Here is an 18,158-nt window from a genome sequence, read left to right on the forward strand (position 1 = left end):
AATAGGAAGGGAAAGCAATGGCATCAGTAGCAGCCTTTAAATGCAAATGGGATTTATTTCAACCATCACAATAAATTCTCACTAGGACATAGCATTGCAAATATAGATGCACAGACAGAATTTTGCTTGTCAGGCTGTGTAAGAGGCAAGGAAAACAAATTTTTGGTGGACATAGCTGTGCATGTGTCAGTTGTCAGTCTGGACCTTGTAAGCACGAGGAGACTGGGTCCCCAAATAACAAATTGCATGAAGTGGGTGATAATAATGTAGAGTCGTTGGGTTCAACATTGTTCAGTTTGAGTATTGAAACTAGATAGTTCCAGAAGTACGTGGACATGTTAACGCACGTAGGTGAAGAGTATTCAGCAATTCTTGGACTAGATCTTCTCAACAAACATCATGCTGAAATCTGTCTTTCACAGTATACAGTAGAACTCAGTGGAATTTTGTCTTCATTGGGGGACATAGCTGCAAGCAAGGCAATGTCACAGAGGTGCACATGTCATCAAGGTGTTGCCGACTAAACTGTGAACACAGACTGTTTTTTCCAACTAGGGCACAGGGGAACAGTAGCACAGCCATAGACAATATTTTTACTCATTCTTCATTACTAGAGGGGCATTCCATTTGTAAAAGGGTGAATGGCTTTTCAGACTATGATGCACAAATTTTAACACTAAAAGGCTTCTGTACTCAAACAAATGTCACGTATTACAAACTATGTAGGACAGTTAATCCAGCAGCAATAGAGAGATTTTTTTAAACCTTGTCAAAGAACAAGAGTGGCAGGGTGTTTATTGTGTCAATAACATAGATAATAAATGTAATGCTTTCCTTAACATATTTCTCATGCTCTTTGAGAGTTGCTTTCCATTATAATGTTCTAAATGGGGCACTAGCAGTAATAGACATCCCGAGTGGCTAACTAGTGGGATAAGGATATCATGCTGAACTAAGTGGGAATTATGTCAAAACGTTAAAAGTAGTTGAGCTACAGTAGCCCATTACAAACAGTATTGTAAGGTGCTTAAAAATGTTATTAGGAAGGCAAAGAGTATTTGGTATGCAAATAGAATAGCTAATTCACAGGATAAAATTAAAACCATATGGTCAGTTGTGAAGGAAGTGTGTGATCAGCAGCACAAGGTCGTTGATATAAAGTCAGTCTGTAGTAAAAATATTTGTGTTACTGATAAATCAGATATATGTACAATAATTAACAACCATTTTCTGAGCACTGCTGGTGAATTAAATAAAGATTTAGTTACTCTACTGTGATGCGGACAAGGGGGAGATTGAGTCAATAATTAAATCACTGAAGACTAAGGACTCTCATGGATATAACGGAGTGCCTTGCAGAATATTACAGTACTGTGCTGCACAAGTTAGCCTTGTATTTAGCCATATTTGTAGTTTTTCCTTTAGGAATGGCCAATTTCCTGAACGATTGAAGTACTCAGTAGTAAAGCCGCTTTATAAAAAGGGATAAAGGAATAAGGTAGATAATCCTAGACCTATTTCTATGCCATCAGTGTTTGCTAAAGTTATTGAAAGGCTGTGTATGCAAGGATAATTGATCATTTTATATCACATGATTGGCTATCAAATGTACAGCTCGGCTTTAGAAGTCATTTAACAACTGAAAATGCTATATTCTCTTTTCTCTGTGAGGTACTGGATGGCTTAAACAAAAGGTTTCCAACTAGGCATATATTTGATTTAACTAAGGTATTTGATTGTGTTGATCACAAAATATTGCTCCAGAAGTTGGACCATTATGGAATATGGGGAGTAACTCACAACTGGTTCACCTCTTACTTTAGCAACAGACAGCAAAATGTAATTATTCACAATGTTGAGAATGGCTGTGATATGGAGTCTGAGTGGGGTACGGTCAAGTGGGGGGTGCCCCAGGGACCATTCCTGTTCCTTATTTATATAAATAATATGCCCTCTAGTATTAAGAGTAACTAAAATATTTCTGTTTGCTGGTGACACTAGCTTGGTAGTAAAAGATGCTGTGTGTTACATTCGCGCTGTTTCAAATAGTGCAGCTCGTGACCTAAGTTCACGACTTGTAGAAAATAAACTAATGCTACATCACCATACGACTCAGTTTCTACAGTTTCTAACACACAATTCAACAAAACCTGACATTTTAATTTCACATAATGGGCATATGATTAGTGAAACTGAACAGTTCAAATTTCTAGGTGTTCAGATAGATAGTAAACTGTCATGAAAAGCCCATGTTCAGGATCTTCTTCAAAGACTTTATGCTACCATTTTTACTATTTGAACGGTATCTGAAGTGAGTGATCACCCAACACGAAAATTAGTCTACTTTGCTTATTTTCATTCACTTATGTCATATGGTATTATATTGTGGGGTAACTCTTCCCATTCTAAAATGATATTTTTGGCTAAGAAACCATCGGTTCAGATAATAAAAGCTGTAAGTTCACAAACCTCTTGTCGACCTCTGTTCACAAATCTGTGTATTTTGACATTGGCCTCTCAATATACATATTCCTTATTGTCCTTTCTTGTTAACAATATTAGCTTATTCCCAAGAATAAGCAACTTTCACTCAGTTAATAATCGGCAGAAATCAGACCTGCATTTGGATCGGACTTCCGTAACTCTTGTGCAGAAAGGTGTGCAGTGTACTGCTGCATCCATTTTCAATCAGCTACCACTCGAATTCAAGAATCTTAGCAGTAATCCATGTGCTTTCAAATCGAAACTGAAGAGTTTCCTCAAGGGTCACTCCTTCATTTCTGTCGAGGAGTTCCTTGAAAAATTAAGCTGATTCTTGTCGTATTGTTGACTGAGTTTACTTAAACTTATGGATGGACTTTTTTCGGTTTCATAAACATTTTATTTTTATCTGTTATTACTTTTATGTTGTAATTTCATGTACTGACATATTCCATGACCTTTGAGATTTGCTCCTCAATTTGGTCCCATGGAACTTCACATGTAAAAAAAAAAAAAAAAAAAAACCTAGAGACTGGTTCTCATGATAAAATACCAGCAGGTACAGGGAAGTTAGCGTGGGTTTCCATTGATACCAATTTGCCAAAGGCAGGGTTATATGTAGTGGAGCCACTATAGGAGCGTAGTGCACGTAAGTACACTCCTGGAAATGGAAAAAAGAACACATTGACACCGGTGTGTCAGACCCACCATACTTGCTCCGGACACTGCGAGAGGGCTGTACAAGCAATGATCACACGCACGGCACAGCGGACACACCAGGAACCGCGGTGTTGGCCGTCGAATGGCGCTAGCTGCGCAGCATTTGTGCACCGCCGCCGTCAGTGTTAGCCAGTTTGCCGTGGCATACGGAGCTCCATCGCAGTCTTTAACACTGGTAGCATGCCGCGACAGCGTGGACGTGAACCGTATGTGCAGTTGACGGACTTTGAGCGAGGGCGTATAGTGGGCATGCGGGAGGCCGGGTGGACGTACCGCCGAATTGCTCAACACGTGGGGCGTGAGGTCTCCACAGTACATTGATGTTGTCGCCAGTGGTCAGCGGAAGGTGCACGTGACCGTCGACCTGGGACCGGACCGCAGCGATGCACGGATGCACGCCAAGACCGTAGGATCCTACGCAGTGCCGTAGGGGACCGCACCGCCACTTCCCAGCAAATTAGGGACACTGTTGCTCCTGGGGTATCGGCGGGGACCATTCGCAACCATCTCCATGAAGCTGGGCTACGGTCCCGCACACCGTTAGGCCGTCTTCCACTCACGCCCCAACATCGTGCAGCCCGCCTCCAGTGGTGTCTCGATAGGCGTGAATGGAGGGACGAATGGAGACGTGTCGTCTTCAGCGATGAGAGTCGCTTCTGCCTTGGTGCCAATGATGGTCGTATGCGTGTTTGGCGCCGTGCAGGTGAGCGCCACAATCAGGACTGCATACGACCGAGGCACACAGGGCCAACACCCGGCATCATGGTGTGGGGAGCGATCTCCTACACTGGCCATACACCACTGGTGATCGTCGAGGGGACACTGAATAGTGCACGGTACATCCAAACCGTCATCGAACCCATCGTTCTACCATTCCTAGACCGGCAAGGGAACTTGCTGTTCCAACAGGACAATGCACGTCCGCATGTATCCCGTGCCACCCAACGTGCTCTAGAAGGTGTAAGTCAACTACCCTGGCCAGCAAGATCTCCGGGTCTGTCCCCCATTGAGCATGTTTGGGACTGGATGAAGCGTCGTCTCACGCGGTCTGCACGTCCAGCACGAACGCTGGTCCAACTGAGGCGCCAGGTGGAAATGGCATGGCAAGCCGTTCCACAGGACTACATCCAGCATCTCTACAATCGTCTCCATGGGAGAATAGCAGCCTGCATTGCTGCGAAAGGTGGATATACACTGTGCTAGTGCCGACATTGTGCATGCTCTGTTGCCTGTGTCTACGTGCCTGTGGTTCTGTCAGTGTGATCATGTGATGTATCTGACCCCAGGAATGTGTCAATAAAGTTTCCCCTTCCTGGGACAATGAATTCACGGTGTTCTTATTTCAATTTCCAGGAGTGTAATATTAATAGTGAGTTTATGGTTTCTGAAGCCTCGCTAACTTCAGCATGGACATCATTGGTCTGTCAAAGGGCCTAATGACTGCCACATTAGAGGTTTTAGATGAGGAAGGTATTGATAGGTCAGGTGATAAGATCTGCAAGCAGTCTCTCGATGCACCAAGATTACCAAAAATGATAGGTCACTTGCAATGCACTTATCGGAAGGCAATGGGAGTTTTGTTACTACAGTTTGGGGATTTATTTAACATGAATGGTAATTTATCAGCAATAGTGATTATGCAGCACCATATATCTACACTGAACAATGAACTAGTTTATAGGAAGCTGTACAGCACAGTGAGGCACCTTCAATCCATAATGAAGAAGTTTACAGATTAGCAGGTAGTGGAAGGTATTACACAGTACTGTGATAGCCCACACGGCAGAAATGATGATGTCCTACAGAAAAAGTCAACAGATGGTACCAGGAATTAGAGATTATGTTGCAATTACTAGTAATAAAATGTGGATGCATATCCAGTCCCTAGTATTACAGAAACAACCTAGGACTGTGCCAGTACTTTACACCTATGACAGTGCCAGTACTTTACATGAATGGAATTGAGAAGCAGGAGCCACCAGCTGGAGGTAGTCCCTGAGGATGGACCAAAGTCAGCTTTCACAGAACCATGTAGATATTAGAAGCATAAATGGATGCTCTTTGGGCTGAAAAACACACCAGACATGTTCCAAAGGTTACTGGATGGAGTTTTATATGGGTTGAAACTGAAAATTTGAATGATATATTTGGATAATATATTTCCAAAGGGTATGCATGCAAGTCATATGCTTGGACAATTTATTCAGCAGGTTGTGATCTGCGTATCTAACACTTAGCACAGCAAGTGTCATTTTGCACAAACACAGGTAAATTACCGTGGGGATGTGATTAGTAGGAAAGGTGTTCCAACTGATCTTCACCTAACAGAGGCAATCCGGAACTACGCAGTGCCACAAAGAACAAAGCAACCACAGTCATTCCTGGCTTTATGCAATTATTATTGAAAACTCATAAAAAATTCTGCACAGATTACAGAACACTTGATTCAGTTGTTGAGGAAGGGCCTGAAATTCCACTGGACAGGAGAATTTCAACCAGCATCTGAGGCTTTGAAGGCAGCATTACTTTCTGATCCGGTAATAGCTTTTCCAGATTTTGAGAAGGAATTTATTCTATGCTGTAATCAAAGCAATGGAGCAGTTGGTTGTATTTTGAGCCACAACACTGATGGCCAGGAACATCCAGTGGCATACAGAGTGCGTTCCATAAGTAATGTGACCAATTTTTTTCTGATGCAACGGTACACCACAGAATGTTGTAACTGGCTGGGCTAAGTGGAGGGCGGTGTTAGCTTCAAAACACTCTGTCTCATTCAGCTGTGAGCTCCTGGAGAGTCAGGATGTGCATTTCTGTCAACCCGTTTTGAGTTTATGTAACACAGCACAATGTATCATTCTGTAAAGCAACGGTACATTATCAAATTTTGCGTTAAACTTGTGAAGTCCACCACCGAAACGCTTCCATTACTTCAGCATGCCTTTGGGAATGATTTCTTGTCCAAATCACAAGTTTTCCGAAGGCACAAGTCGTTCATGGAGGGCTCAGAGGAGATCACTGACGAACCTCGCAGTGAACGGCCATCAACCGCACGACTCAATGAAAATGTGACGCGTGTGCGCGATTGTTTGAACTCTGACAGACGGCTGAGCCTTCAATTGATACTACAAACTCTAAACATGTCAAAAACAACAGTTTTCCACATTGTGACCGAAGATTTGACCATGAGAAAGGTGTGTGCCAAAGTTGTCCCAAAAGTGTAGACCGACGAACACAAGCACATGTGAGTGCTTCGGTGCCAGAAAATGTTGGAAATGCGTGAAAATTAGCCTCATTTTTTAAACTCAGTTATCACTGGTGATGAGTTGTGGAATTTTGAGTACGACCCTGAGACAAAAAGGAGTTCAGAGTGGCACACCCCATCATCGCCCCATCCCAAGAAGGCACGCATGAGCAAGTCCAGGATCAAAACCATGCTCATTGTTTTCTTTGATATCAGAGGCATTGTCCACCACGAATTCGTACCTACCGGGACAACAGTGAACTCAGCTTCCTACTTGGGAGTGCTCAAAAGCCAGAAAAGAAGGGTCTCGCACTGCCAAAGCGACATCAAGGACACGTGGAAAGTTCACCACAACAACGCACCGAGTCACAGCGCCTTCATTGTAAACGACTTCCTGGCCAGGACCAAGACCCCGGGGATTGGTCCCCCAGCCTCCCTACAGTCCTGACCTGGCCCCCGCTGACTTTCTTTTGTTTCCTCAGTTAAATGGAGTCATGAAAGGAAAACATTGGAATACGCTTGAAAGCATCCAGTTCTAAAGGACATTCTGGAAAAGACGTTCCAGGATGCCTTCCAGGCAGCCTCCAGAAGTGTATCAACACAAGAGGGTGCTATTTTGAAAATTTCTCATTATTTCTACTAATATATTCAATAAATGATTTTTTATTAATTTGGTCGCATTACTTATGGAACGTACCTTGTATGTATGAAGTTATTTTATAAAGTGGAATATAACTGCTCCAATATGGGATGTACTTTTGTTGCTATTTATATGGATTGAAGTTTAAGATTGTCACAGACCATGCTTCATTGACCCTCGAGTAGGCGCACTGTTGTAAAAAGTACAACAGTAGTGGTTTTTCTGCCTAACCTTGAGCTACTGTTTCACCACTTCTGTGTATCCTATTATTGATGTTTTCTCAACAATATTGAAGTGGTTTCAGTTCCTTTGATTAGCTTTCGTAGTTTGTTATCTGAAGCAATGAGCTGCTGAATGCTGTAAAATGTGCAATGTGCGCCTGATGGTGTCGCAGTTGCAAGCCTTGTTTCGGCACTCAATATGCAGAGGAAACTGTAATAAAAACTTAACTTTACTTATTCACTGTTCTTTTATTTTGTATAGAAGCACATTAATAAATATTAATTTGGTTACACTGGCATCTGAATTTATTTATTCAATTCCTGAGATCAGAGGGTGTGTCAGACAAGGAAATTAGCAAACTAGTTGAAGAAAGTGATTATGAAGTCTATCCAGAGTTTTCAGACCTCAAGGAAAGTGAAATGGATTTGAATAATGAAAATAATGAGTACGAGTAGCATGGCAGTGAACCTGAACTTGAAGGTGATCTCAAAGAGATAGCAGATATTTGGAAGTTCTTTATTGGAAAAAACAAAGTTACACTGTAAAAGCAAGTATGCTACGTCAAAAACCAAGAGAAAAAACATTCTGCAAATTCTACCAGGTCCAAAGAGAAACATGATGGATATCTTTGATGAAGTTAGTGCTTTCCTGAAAATAACTAATCTTGACATTATTGATGAATTCATGAACTATATCAATACGTATATAAATAGACAGTGATGCACACATCAATTCCCATGCAATAGACTGGACATTGAGACATAGGAGGAGGACTGTGTTTGGGTTTATTATTTTTTTTTTATTTTTAACTGGAACCAGAAAAGGCCATCATGCTAATGTATTGGGAGTCTGGGCAGTAGATGGAATGGGAATGCAACTGATCAGAGTTGCAATAAGTTACAGAAGGTTTTTGTTCCTTCTGCACTGTTTGTGGTTTGATGAGATGAAAACAAGGAACTACAGGGAAAAAACTGGTAAGCTGGCTGCAGTTCATACAGTAATGGACACTTTTGTTGCCAAATGTCAAAGTTCTTACAACCTGGGTGAATTCACCACAAGAGATGAATTCCTTCACCCTTTCAGAGACCATTGTGGATGAATTCAGTACATTCCCAGCAAACCAGCTAAACAAAGGATAAAATGTTTACACTTCGTGATGCAAAAACATCTTATTGCAGTAACATGCATGCTGTGACATGCATCAGAGGGGCAATATCTGGTATCTAATGCTCCTGAGTGAAAGACTTCTCATGCCTCTAGAAAACTAACAGGAACCTTACAACCGACAATTAGTACACAAGCTAACTCCTTTCTGAGTATTTGCCGCAGAAGAAAATCACTTGTATTGGTACAATGGGCAAGAACAGATGTGAAATCCCTCCCGAATTTCTCCCAAACAAAACATGAAAAACTTAAAGTGTAATGTTTGGATTTCAGCAGGTTAAGACCTTAGTTCCTTATGTTCCTCATAAAAACTGTTCTGCCATACTACTATGCATGACATGGCGACAGTTGAGGAAGCACACAAACTGGAAATCATAACTAACTACAATGTGACAAAAGGTGGCATTGACATCGAAGATAAAATATGCACCTGTTACTCCGTTTCGAGAAGGTGTTGTGAAAGTGAACATATGTCAGAATAACTGGCTGAACTGTTATTAAAAAAAGTAAAGGAGCAAAAGTTTTTGTTATAAATATAATAGTTTGTTCAGCACAGGCTTGTTTTTAGTGACAACTGTCAATGTTGTAAATTTGCTCATGTGACAACAATAGGCCACCTACTGGAGGGTTAAAATGGTTGCTGGTGCTAAAAGACCCGTTGAGTTGGTTAACAAGATGGGCACTCAAACTCATCTATGCATTACCACATGTTGTCATGTCATGGAGGATGCTGAGCAAGACCAACAGACATGTAGCAGAAAGATTCTGGTGGTGAACCAGGAAATGTTATGTTGAACAATAGGTAAAGGGTTTTGTGCCTTTTGTGCATAGAGCTGCATGTTGTCCCCAACCCCTAAATGCCTACAGGGAAGAAGAAAAAATTCTGACTAATTATCAGTATCCTCATAAGGTCATCAAGAGGACTTCTCTGGTAAACAAAGTGTAGTTTTTGACTAAAATGTCTATCATCCATGTGAGTAAAGTTAATCCCTTTATAGAGATGGTGGATGCATTGTCACAAGTCCCAACGATGGAGTCAGGGTGCATGAAAATGACTAGAAAAGTTTGGGAGCATATACCATTAGACAAGAAGAACGCACAGTGTACATTATGCATTAAGATCACACAACAAACAGCAGTATTTAAGTTTAATTGTGTTATGCCTACGAGTTTTTCTATTCTTTTCAAATGTATTCAGTGCTTCACTACGAGTTGTTATGGTTCTACAATAGTCATGCATTATTTCTTAATTGTTTCCATACATACATGTGTTTTCGAAGGACAGAGGGGATGACAGAAGTCCCATTCCATAGGTGGCGAATCACCAAGAGCAATGGGATCGGTGTGATAATACACATGTGGCTTGACAGCATCAATGGAGAAGCAATGCATAGATGTCACCAATGGACACTGAGATTGATAATTGATATGTGGGAGCTAAGAAACAAAGGTCATAGATTACAGGAAGCATTCGTGCAGCTGCATTTTGAAGTGCAGGGTAACAAAATTCTCACCAAGGTGCACGATGAACACTAGCAACAGAGGCTGTCATATGGCAAACAGAGAGCTCAACTGATGCAAATTACTGACATTGTACAGCAGCCATTACTTCATAGGGAGAGAAAAAAAGAAAGAGAGAGAGAGAGAGAGAGAGAGAGAGAGAGAGAGAGAGAGAGAGAGAGAGAGAGAGAGAGAGACTGGTTGGACACAAGAGAGAAATATCTTAAAAACAGTTTTTGGGACAGCAAATAATGATGTCCAGGAGCTGAATAACGCAGTTAGGCAAGTGCAAACGTTGGAAAACACTACCAAAACTATAGTAGGGTGGCCTATGAGGCAATTGTCAAACTTAGAGCAAGGCATTCTGGGTGGTAAACAAGTTAACATGGGGTTGACCCAATACACATGGGATATGATGAAAGCTGTGAACAGTGATTTAGGAGAAATACAACAAACACAATTGAGCCTACTGAATAGCAAACTAGCAATAGCCAGTCTCTTACAAGCATTGGCAGATCAGTTGAACGATGCAAGAATTGAAGTGAGGTCACAACAGAAAGCAGTCTATCATGCGTTAAACATACAGTTAAGTTCTGTGTTACTGCCACCATAATTCTTGACAAGGTTGCAACTAGCAAAAAAAGAATTCCCTGCAAAGCTATGGCATGTAGTAGATGCGTCGGAGAAAAATGTTTTACCACATAGCAAACATGGAAGTAATTATGGCTACAACAAAGTTACACATGTTTCAACTACTAGTAGTAAGGACAAATGCGCAGTATGACATTAAATGGTTCACCCTCATCCAGTAAGATGGACAGTAATACGAAAATGGGTTGAAGTAAAGTCCAGAAAGGTGTTAATTATTTCTGAACATGGAGAAGCTCTTATCACTATATCCATGGGTTGCAAAATATTGGCGGTCACTTCAGAGTTCTGGAAGAATGGAGAAACAGAGGAAGCCACTAGGCAGGAGAGCCGCCAGTGGAAGAGTAACCCAAACTAATGGCAGGCAAACAAAATGCGGCAGACTGGGGACAAGACAACAAACCAGGACAAGGATAAACAACCTAGACAAGCTCCACACAGCCGCCTAATTACCAGTCACATGAAACTGCATTGGTCACCAAACTCCAATGTTGATACAGTGGCACTCTCACTGTGTGAGCACTGCACAGTGCAGCCAAAATACCCTCCAATGGCTACCTAAGTGCATCTCCTCTGAGGGGCATACAACCAACCTACCTACCTACCTACCTACCTCCCCCCCACCCCACCCCCTTCCCCAACCCGAAAAACGCACATTTAGGTGGAGATGCCCTGGACAGTGCCTTGGGAGATGGCAAGAAGGTATAGTAAAGACCTGTACTCCTCGACTGTTAGTTTTGGGAAGGGAGGATGGTAAGTGTGTAATGTTGGAAATGGGACAGCTGGGAGTAGGGTGCAGGAGTAGGTGGTGTCAGGAGATGAAGCAGGGTCTGCAACTGCCACCCGTGCAGCAACTCAGCGTGGCTACAACTGTCAATCAATGTGTGATAGGCACTCAAAAACAGGGTGAGGGCTGGGGTATCGGCACGGGATTCAACAGCTTTCTTCATTTATAGCTTAAAGGTCTGAATGAGAGAGTCCACTTCACCACTTGGGGAAGTATGGAATGGAAAGCTGAGAATATTTTTTATAGGCAACTCTTTGAAAGCAGACACTGTGAGATGGGGCTCATTATCTCAGACCAAAGTGCAAGGTAACCTTTAGATGGTCATAATCTCGGCCAATGCAGTCATGTTGAATCCCATGCATACCACTTGTGGGTATGCCAACACCTTCATGAGGGACATCCCCCAATGTCCCCAGCACAGCAAGCTCAGAACTCACTGCTGCAATTCGGCTGGAATGATCACCCGACACATGACAGCCTCAGTATTCAAGAGAATGACATCATTGATAACCGAGAGGCTGTGAGAAATGAGTTTACACTGTTTGAACTTTGTCACCAACTAGCGGGTGAGGTAGGTTGGCCAGTCACGCATCACGTATAGGGAGACCTGCTGCTGGATGGGATCGTGGGATATGGCAGCAGCGACACATGCAGGTGTAATGGAGAAACTCTCCAATGTACATTGTTGTGGTTGGTTGGTTTGGGGGATTAAAGGGACCAGACTGCTACGGTCATCGGTCCCTTGTTCCAAAATTTCAAACACCCACACAGAATAAAAGGGAACAATGGAAAAGACGACAGATGACACAGGACAAGAAAGACTTAGACAGATACCAGACAAAAGGAATTAAAATCACACAGAGTGTGACAGTGGGTGGCTGACCATAGAGACAAAAAAGGAAAAGCCAACTACCAAGAAACACACTAAAAAATCAGACTAAAATCATAGGCCATAGGCCAGAATCAACACAAAAAGAGAAACACTTACATTAAGCGATAAAAGCCCCCTGCCCGAATAAAACACAAAACTAAGCCCGCCATAGCAGTGTCATCAGTTAAAAGGGCAGGGAGCGTATCAGGCAGCGCAAACGTCTGCCTCAGCACACTTAAAAGTGGACAGGCCAACAAAATGTGGACCACCATCAAAGCAGGCCCGCATCGACATAGAGGCGGGTCCTCATGCCGCAGTAAATGGCTGTGTGTCAAGCGGGTGTGGCCAATGCGGAGCCGGCAAAGGACTACCGAGTCCCCGCGAGTGGCTCGCAGGGATGACCGCCACACATCCGTTGTCTCCTTGATAGGACGGAGTTTGTTTGGTGTGGTCAGGTAGCACCATTCAGTGTCCAAAAGTTCAAAAACTTTGCGGCGTAAGAGTGCTCGCAAATCAGGCGCCGGGAGGCCAATCTCCAGAGATGGTTTACTGGTGGCCTGTTTCACCAGCCGGTCAACATTTTCATTGCCAGGTATCCCAACATGGCCTGGGGTCCACACAAAGACCACAGAGCGGCCGCAACGGGCAAGAGTATGCAGGGACTCCTGGATAGCCATCACCAGATGAGAACAAGAGAAACACTGGTCGATAGCTCGTAAACTGCTAAGGGAGTCGCTACAGGTAACGAAGGACTCACCTGAGCAGAAGCGGATAGACTCTAGGGCACGAAGGATGCCGACCAGCTCAGCAGTGAAAACGCTGCAGCCAGGCGGCAATGAATGTTGTTTGTAGTGGTCCCCTAGAGTGAGAGCATAACAGACACGACCAGCAACCATCGAACCATCAGTGTAAGCAATGCCAGAGCCCAGATACGTGGCAAGGATGGAAAGAAAACAGCGGCGGAAGGCCTCTGGAGGGACTGAGTCCTTCGGGCCCTGAGCCAATTCAAACCCAATGCAATGGCGAGGCACACACCACGCGGGTGTACGCAAAGGGGCCCGGAAAGGATGTGGAAGAGGGAAAACCCCAAACCCGGACAGAAGCTCTTTGACGGGGACCGTGATCATACAACCCGACCGGGGCCGACGTTCTGGGAGATGGGCGACCGACTGTGGGAACAGGACGCCCGGGCAAGCTACAAACATGCGTAGCATAAGCAGCCAGTAAACGTTGGCGCTGTAACCGCAGTGGAGGGACACCTGCCTCCACAAGTATGCTGTCCACAGGGCTGGTCCGGAAAGCACCAGTGGCAAGTCGGATCCCACTGTGATGGATTGGGTCCAGCACCCGCAATGCAGATGGGGATGCTGAACCATAAGCCAGGCTCCCATAATCCAGACAGGACTGGATTAACGCCTGGTAGAGCCGAAAGAGGGTAGAGCGGTCAGCGCCCCAGCTGGTGTGGCTCAAGCATTACAGAGCATTAAGATGCCGCCAACACATCTGTTTAAGCTGCCAAATATGTGGGAGCCAAGTCAACCGTGCATCAAAAACCACAGCAAGAAGTTTGTCGGCAAGATAAAGCTGCGGCTCAGGGTGAACTGTTCGTTGCTGGCAGAAATGCATAACGCAGGTCTTGGCAGCCGCAAACTGGAAGCCATGAGCTACGGCCCAAGACTGCGCCTTGCGGATAGCGCCCTGCAGCTCACGTTCAGCAGCTGCGATGCCAATGGAGCTATAGAAGAGGCAGAAGTCGTCAGCATACAAGGAAGCTGAGACAGACGTTCCCACCGCCGCAGTGAGCCCGTTAATTGCAATTTAAAACAGGCAGACACTTAAGACGGACCCCTGCAGTACCCTGTTCTCCTGAATTCAGGGTGAACTACAGGATGCCGCGACTTGCACGTGGAAGGTACGATGTGACAGAAAATTTCTTATGAAAATCGGCAGCAGACCCCGAAGACCCCAACCATGAAGCGTAAAGAGGATGTGATGGCGCCATGTCGTATCGTACACCTTCCGCATGTCGAAAAAGACGGCGACGAGGTGCTGACGGTGAGCAAAGGCCATATGGTTGGCTGACTCCAGGCTCACCAAATTGTCGGCAGCAGAGCGGACTCTACGGTACCCACCCTAAGACGGAGCCAAAAGGCCCCGAGACTCGAGTACCCAACTCAACTGCCGGCTCACCATGCATTCGAGCATCTTTCAAAGAACATTGGTGAGGCTAATGGGGCTGTAGCTGTCTGCCTCCAATGGGTTCTTGCCAGGTTTCAAAACGGGGATAACAATGCTTTCCCGCCATTGCGACGGAAACTCACCCTTGACCCAAATACGGCTGTAAAGTTCAAGGAGGCGTCACTGGCAGTCCACTGAGAGGTGTTTCAGCATCTGACAGTGGATGCGATCTGGCCCAGGAGCTGTATCAGGGCAAGTTGCTAGGGCACTGTGAAATTCCCACTCACTGACTGGAACAATGTAGAATTCAGGATGGCAGGTGTGAAATGAAAGGCTCCGACGTTCCACCCGATCTTTAATGGAGCAAAAGGCCAGCAGGTAATTCACAGAAGCGGAACTGAGAGCAAAATGGTCTGCTAAGTGGTTTGCAATGATGTCGGGGCAGTACAAACTGTTCCATTCAGTGACAGCGCAGGGACACTGACAGGGGTCCGATAGCTATAGAGGCATCTAATCTTGGCCCATACCTGCGATGGAGAGATATGGAGGCCAATGGTGGAGACATACCGTTCCCAGCACTCCTGCTTGTGTTGGCAAATGATGCGGCGGGCCCGCGCACGGACCCGTTTAAAGGGATAAGGTTTTCTAAAGATGGATGCCGCTTGTGACGCTGGCGACCACCAAGGCACAGTCCTCTGCAGAGGGGACCCAGAAGAACAGGGAATGGCAGATACTGCAGCAGTAACGATGCCAGTGCTGACCAAGTGAACCACCACATCAATGGCTTCATTAGAAAGAGGCGCAATAGCGGCCACTGAGGAGAACAAGTCCCAATCAGCCTGGGCCCATCTGCAAGGGCGCCCAGAAGAGTGACGCTGTGGCAGTGACAGAAAGATCAGAAAGAACAGACGGTAAGAGGCTAGGGCTGCAGATCGAAAGGCCGATGGCAGAGTACATGCCATGTGCCACACTGAAATGTGTGAAGGCACCATCGTTTAAAAGGGAGAGGTCGAGCTGTTCCAATACGTTCTCAACAGTTGAGCCTCGACCTGTTGCCACTGACCCACCCCACAGAGGGTTATGGGCGTTAAAGTCGCCCAGTAACAGGAAAGGTGGTGGCAATTGGGCTATCAGCGCCGCCAGGACACGCTGTGGGACATCATCATCTGGCGGAAGATAGAGACTGCAGACGCCTGTGGCATCCACACCCAAACAGAGACAGCCTCTAAAGGTGTTTTCAGAGGGACAGACTCGCTGTGAAGAGAGTGAAAGACATAGATGCAGACACCACCAGACACTCTTTCATAAGCTGCCCGGTTCTTATAATAACCCCGATAGCCACGGAGGGCGGGGATTCGCATTGCCGGAAACCAAGTTTCTTGAAGAGCAATGCAGAAGAAAGGGTGAAGGCTGAGTAGGTGTCGGAGCTCAGCAAGATGATGGAAGAAACTGCCGCAGTCCACTGTAGGATGACATTGTCCATGGCTGAGAAGGTGTGAAGGGACTGGGGAGGCAGATTACGGTGCTGGGTCACCTACTGCCTCTGATGGAGCACCTGTGCAAGTGATATCCATTGTGTCTGAGGGACTGACGAGATCGAGGTCCTCAGCAGACGCAAGAATCTCCACCTCATCCTCAGGCGCAGAGCTTGTAGGTAGCGATGGAGTAGGTGCCATCGCAGGTGCCTTGGTCTTACGGGTCTTAAATGTTGTTTTCCCTCGCTGTTCCTTTGGTTGCCGTTGCTGGGAGGGCTTATTGGAGTCAGTCTCTGGGACCAAAGGTGATCGCGAAGCTCGACGAACAGCGACCTGTGGCTTCTTCAGCCACTGGTGGGTGTCTGCTGTGCCACTGGTAGGAACCTGGGAAGGGAGTGACCCAAGGGATCCCTTACGAGCGAGAGAAGCCGAAGAAAACTTACGATTCTCTAGCTTAGAAGTGGGGACTGGTGTCCCCGGTGGTTCAGAGGTGCTCCTCCCGAGGTAGGTGGTGCGGGAGCAACAGCAAGAGAAGTGGCCCCCACCGTCAAGCGGACAGGTGAGGTCCTCTGACTCTGAGAGCTGACTGTATGTGGTGCAGCTGATGGAACTGGAGCAGGAGTGACAGTGGCGGCATAAGATGACATGATGTGCACGAGATGAAGCCGTTCAAATTTCCGTTTAGCCTCAGTGTAGATCAGTCTATCCAGGGTCTTGTATTCCATTATTTTCCGTTCCTTCTGTAGGATCTTACAGTCCGGCGAGCAAGGAGGACGGTGCTCTCCGTAGTTGACGCAGATGGGAGGCAGGGCACATGGAGTATCAGGATGGGATGGTTGACCACAATCGTGACATATGAGGCTGGAAGCACAGCGAGAAGACATATGGCCGAACTTCCAACACTTGAAGCACCGCATCATGGGAGTGATATATGGCTTGACATCACAACAGTAGACCATCACCTTGACCTTCTCAGGCAACGTGTCACCCTCAAAGGCCAAGATGAAGGCACTGATGGCAACTTGATGATCCCTCTGACCCCAGTGGACGCACCGGACGAAATGGACACCACGTCACTCTATGTTGGCGCGCAGCTCATCATTGGACTGTAAAAGAAGATCTCTGTGGAAAATAATGCCCTGGACCATATTTAAGCTTTTATGCAGGGTGATAGTAACATAAACATCCCCCAGCTTCGTACAAGCGAGCAAGGCTAGTGACTGGGCAGAGGATGCTGTTTTGATTAAGACTGACCCTGACCGCATTTTGGACAAGCCCTCCACCTCCCCAAACTTGTCCTCTAAATGTTCTACAAAGAACTGAGGCTTCATGGACACAAAGGAGTCCCAGTCAGCTCTGGTACAGACGAGATAGCGGGGCAAATACCTTTCGCTGTCATTCATAGCCTGTCGTTCCTCCCATGGTGTGGCCAGGGAGGGGAACGATTTGGGGTCATACACATTAGCCTTAAAGTGAGCTTTTGAACACTTAGAGACTGCTGGCGACTGGCCACCAGCAAGAGAAGATGTGTCACGCTTCATTGCTTGTCATCCACCCTGATGCCACCTACTCCAACCGAGGGCCCTCCCCACGGGCGCCACCCAGCCACAGCAATAGCCACCTGGCAGGATGGCCATTGTCGGGAGTCCTGATGCCCCAGGGAGACGGGCATCTACTCCTTGGCATACATGGGGAGTTAACGGCGCAGGCATCAGTAAAGCAATCCCCGTGTTGTCAGGGGGCTACAACCAACAGGATACATGGCGGCCCCACCACAACGGACTGGCTACTGTGCTGGATATTAGGTGCCACAAAGGCCATGGTCATCATCTCCGCAAAAAGCAACACTACACAGAGCATAGTGAAAATTGCACCCAGGAACACATCCTCGCCCAAGAGATAGAGAACAAGCGGGATGGCAATGCGACGACGATAAAGCTGGCTAGAGGTCTCAATGCACGATGGACAAAATGCACAATGTAAGGCGTCCTTCCGCAATTGGCTCGGTCTGCAGAAGAATTTGGAAAGATGGAGGTCAAACCCTAATGGGGACCATCACATTAAAGGCAGAAACAGTTGAGACTCCTTTTAGTCACCTCTTACGACAGGCAGGAATATCGCGGGTCTATTTTTACCCCCGAACCCGCAGGGGGGCATTGTTGTGCAGTGAAACTTCCTGTCAGATTAAAACTGTGTACCGGACCGAGACTCGAACTCGGGACCTTTGCCTT

General features: G+C 45.8%; 1 protein-coding gene across 3 annotated transcripts in view; it reads right to left on the reverse strand.

Moving 5' to 3' along the window:
• The window catches only part of LOC124721469 (sorting nexin-7-like), a 191,176-nt gene that overhangs the window by 144,793 nt on the left and 28,225 nt on the right, over positions 1–18,158 (reverse strand). The window lies entirely within an intron of this gene.

Source organism: Schistocerca piceifrons, chromosome X (assembly GCF_021461385.2).
Source record: "Schistocerca piceifrons isolate TAMUIC-IGC-003096 chromosome X, iqSchPice1.1, whole genome shotgun sequence".
Classification (NCBI taxonomy): domain Eukaryota; kingdom Metazoa; phylum Arthropoda; class Insecta; order Orthoptera; family Acrididae; genus Schistocerca; species Schistocerca piceifrons.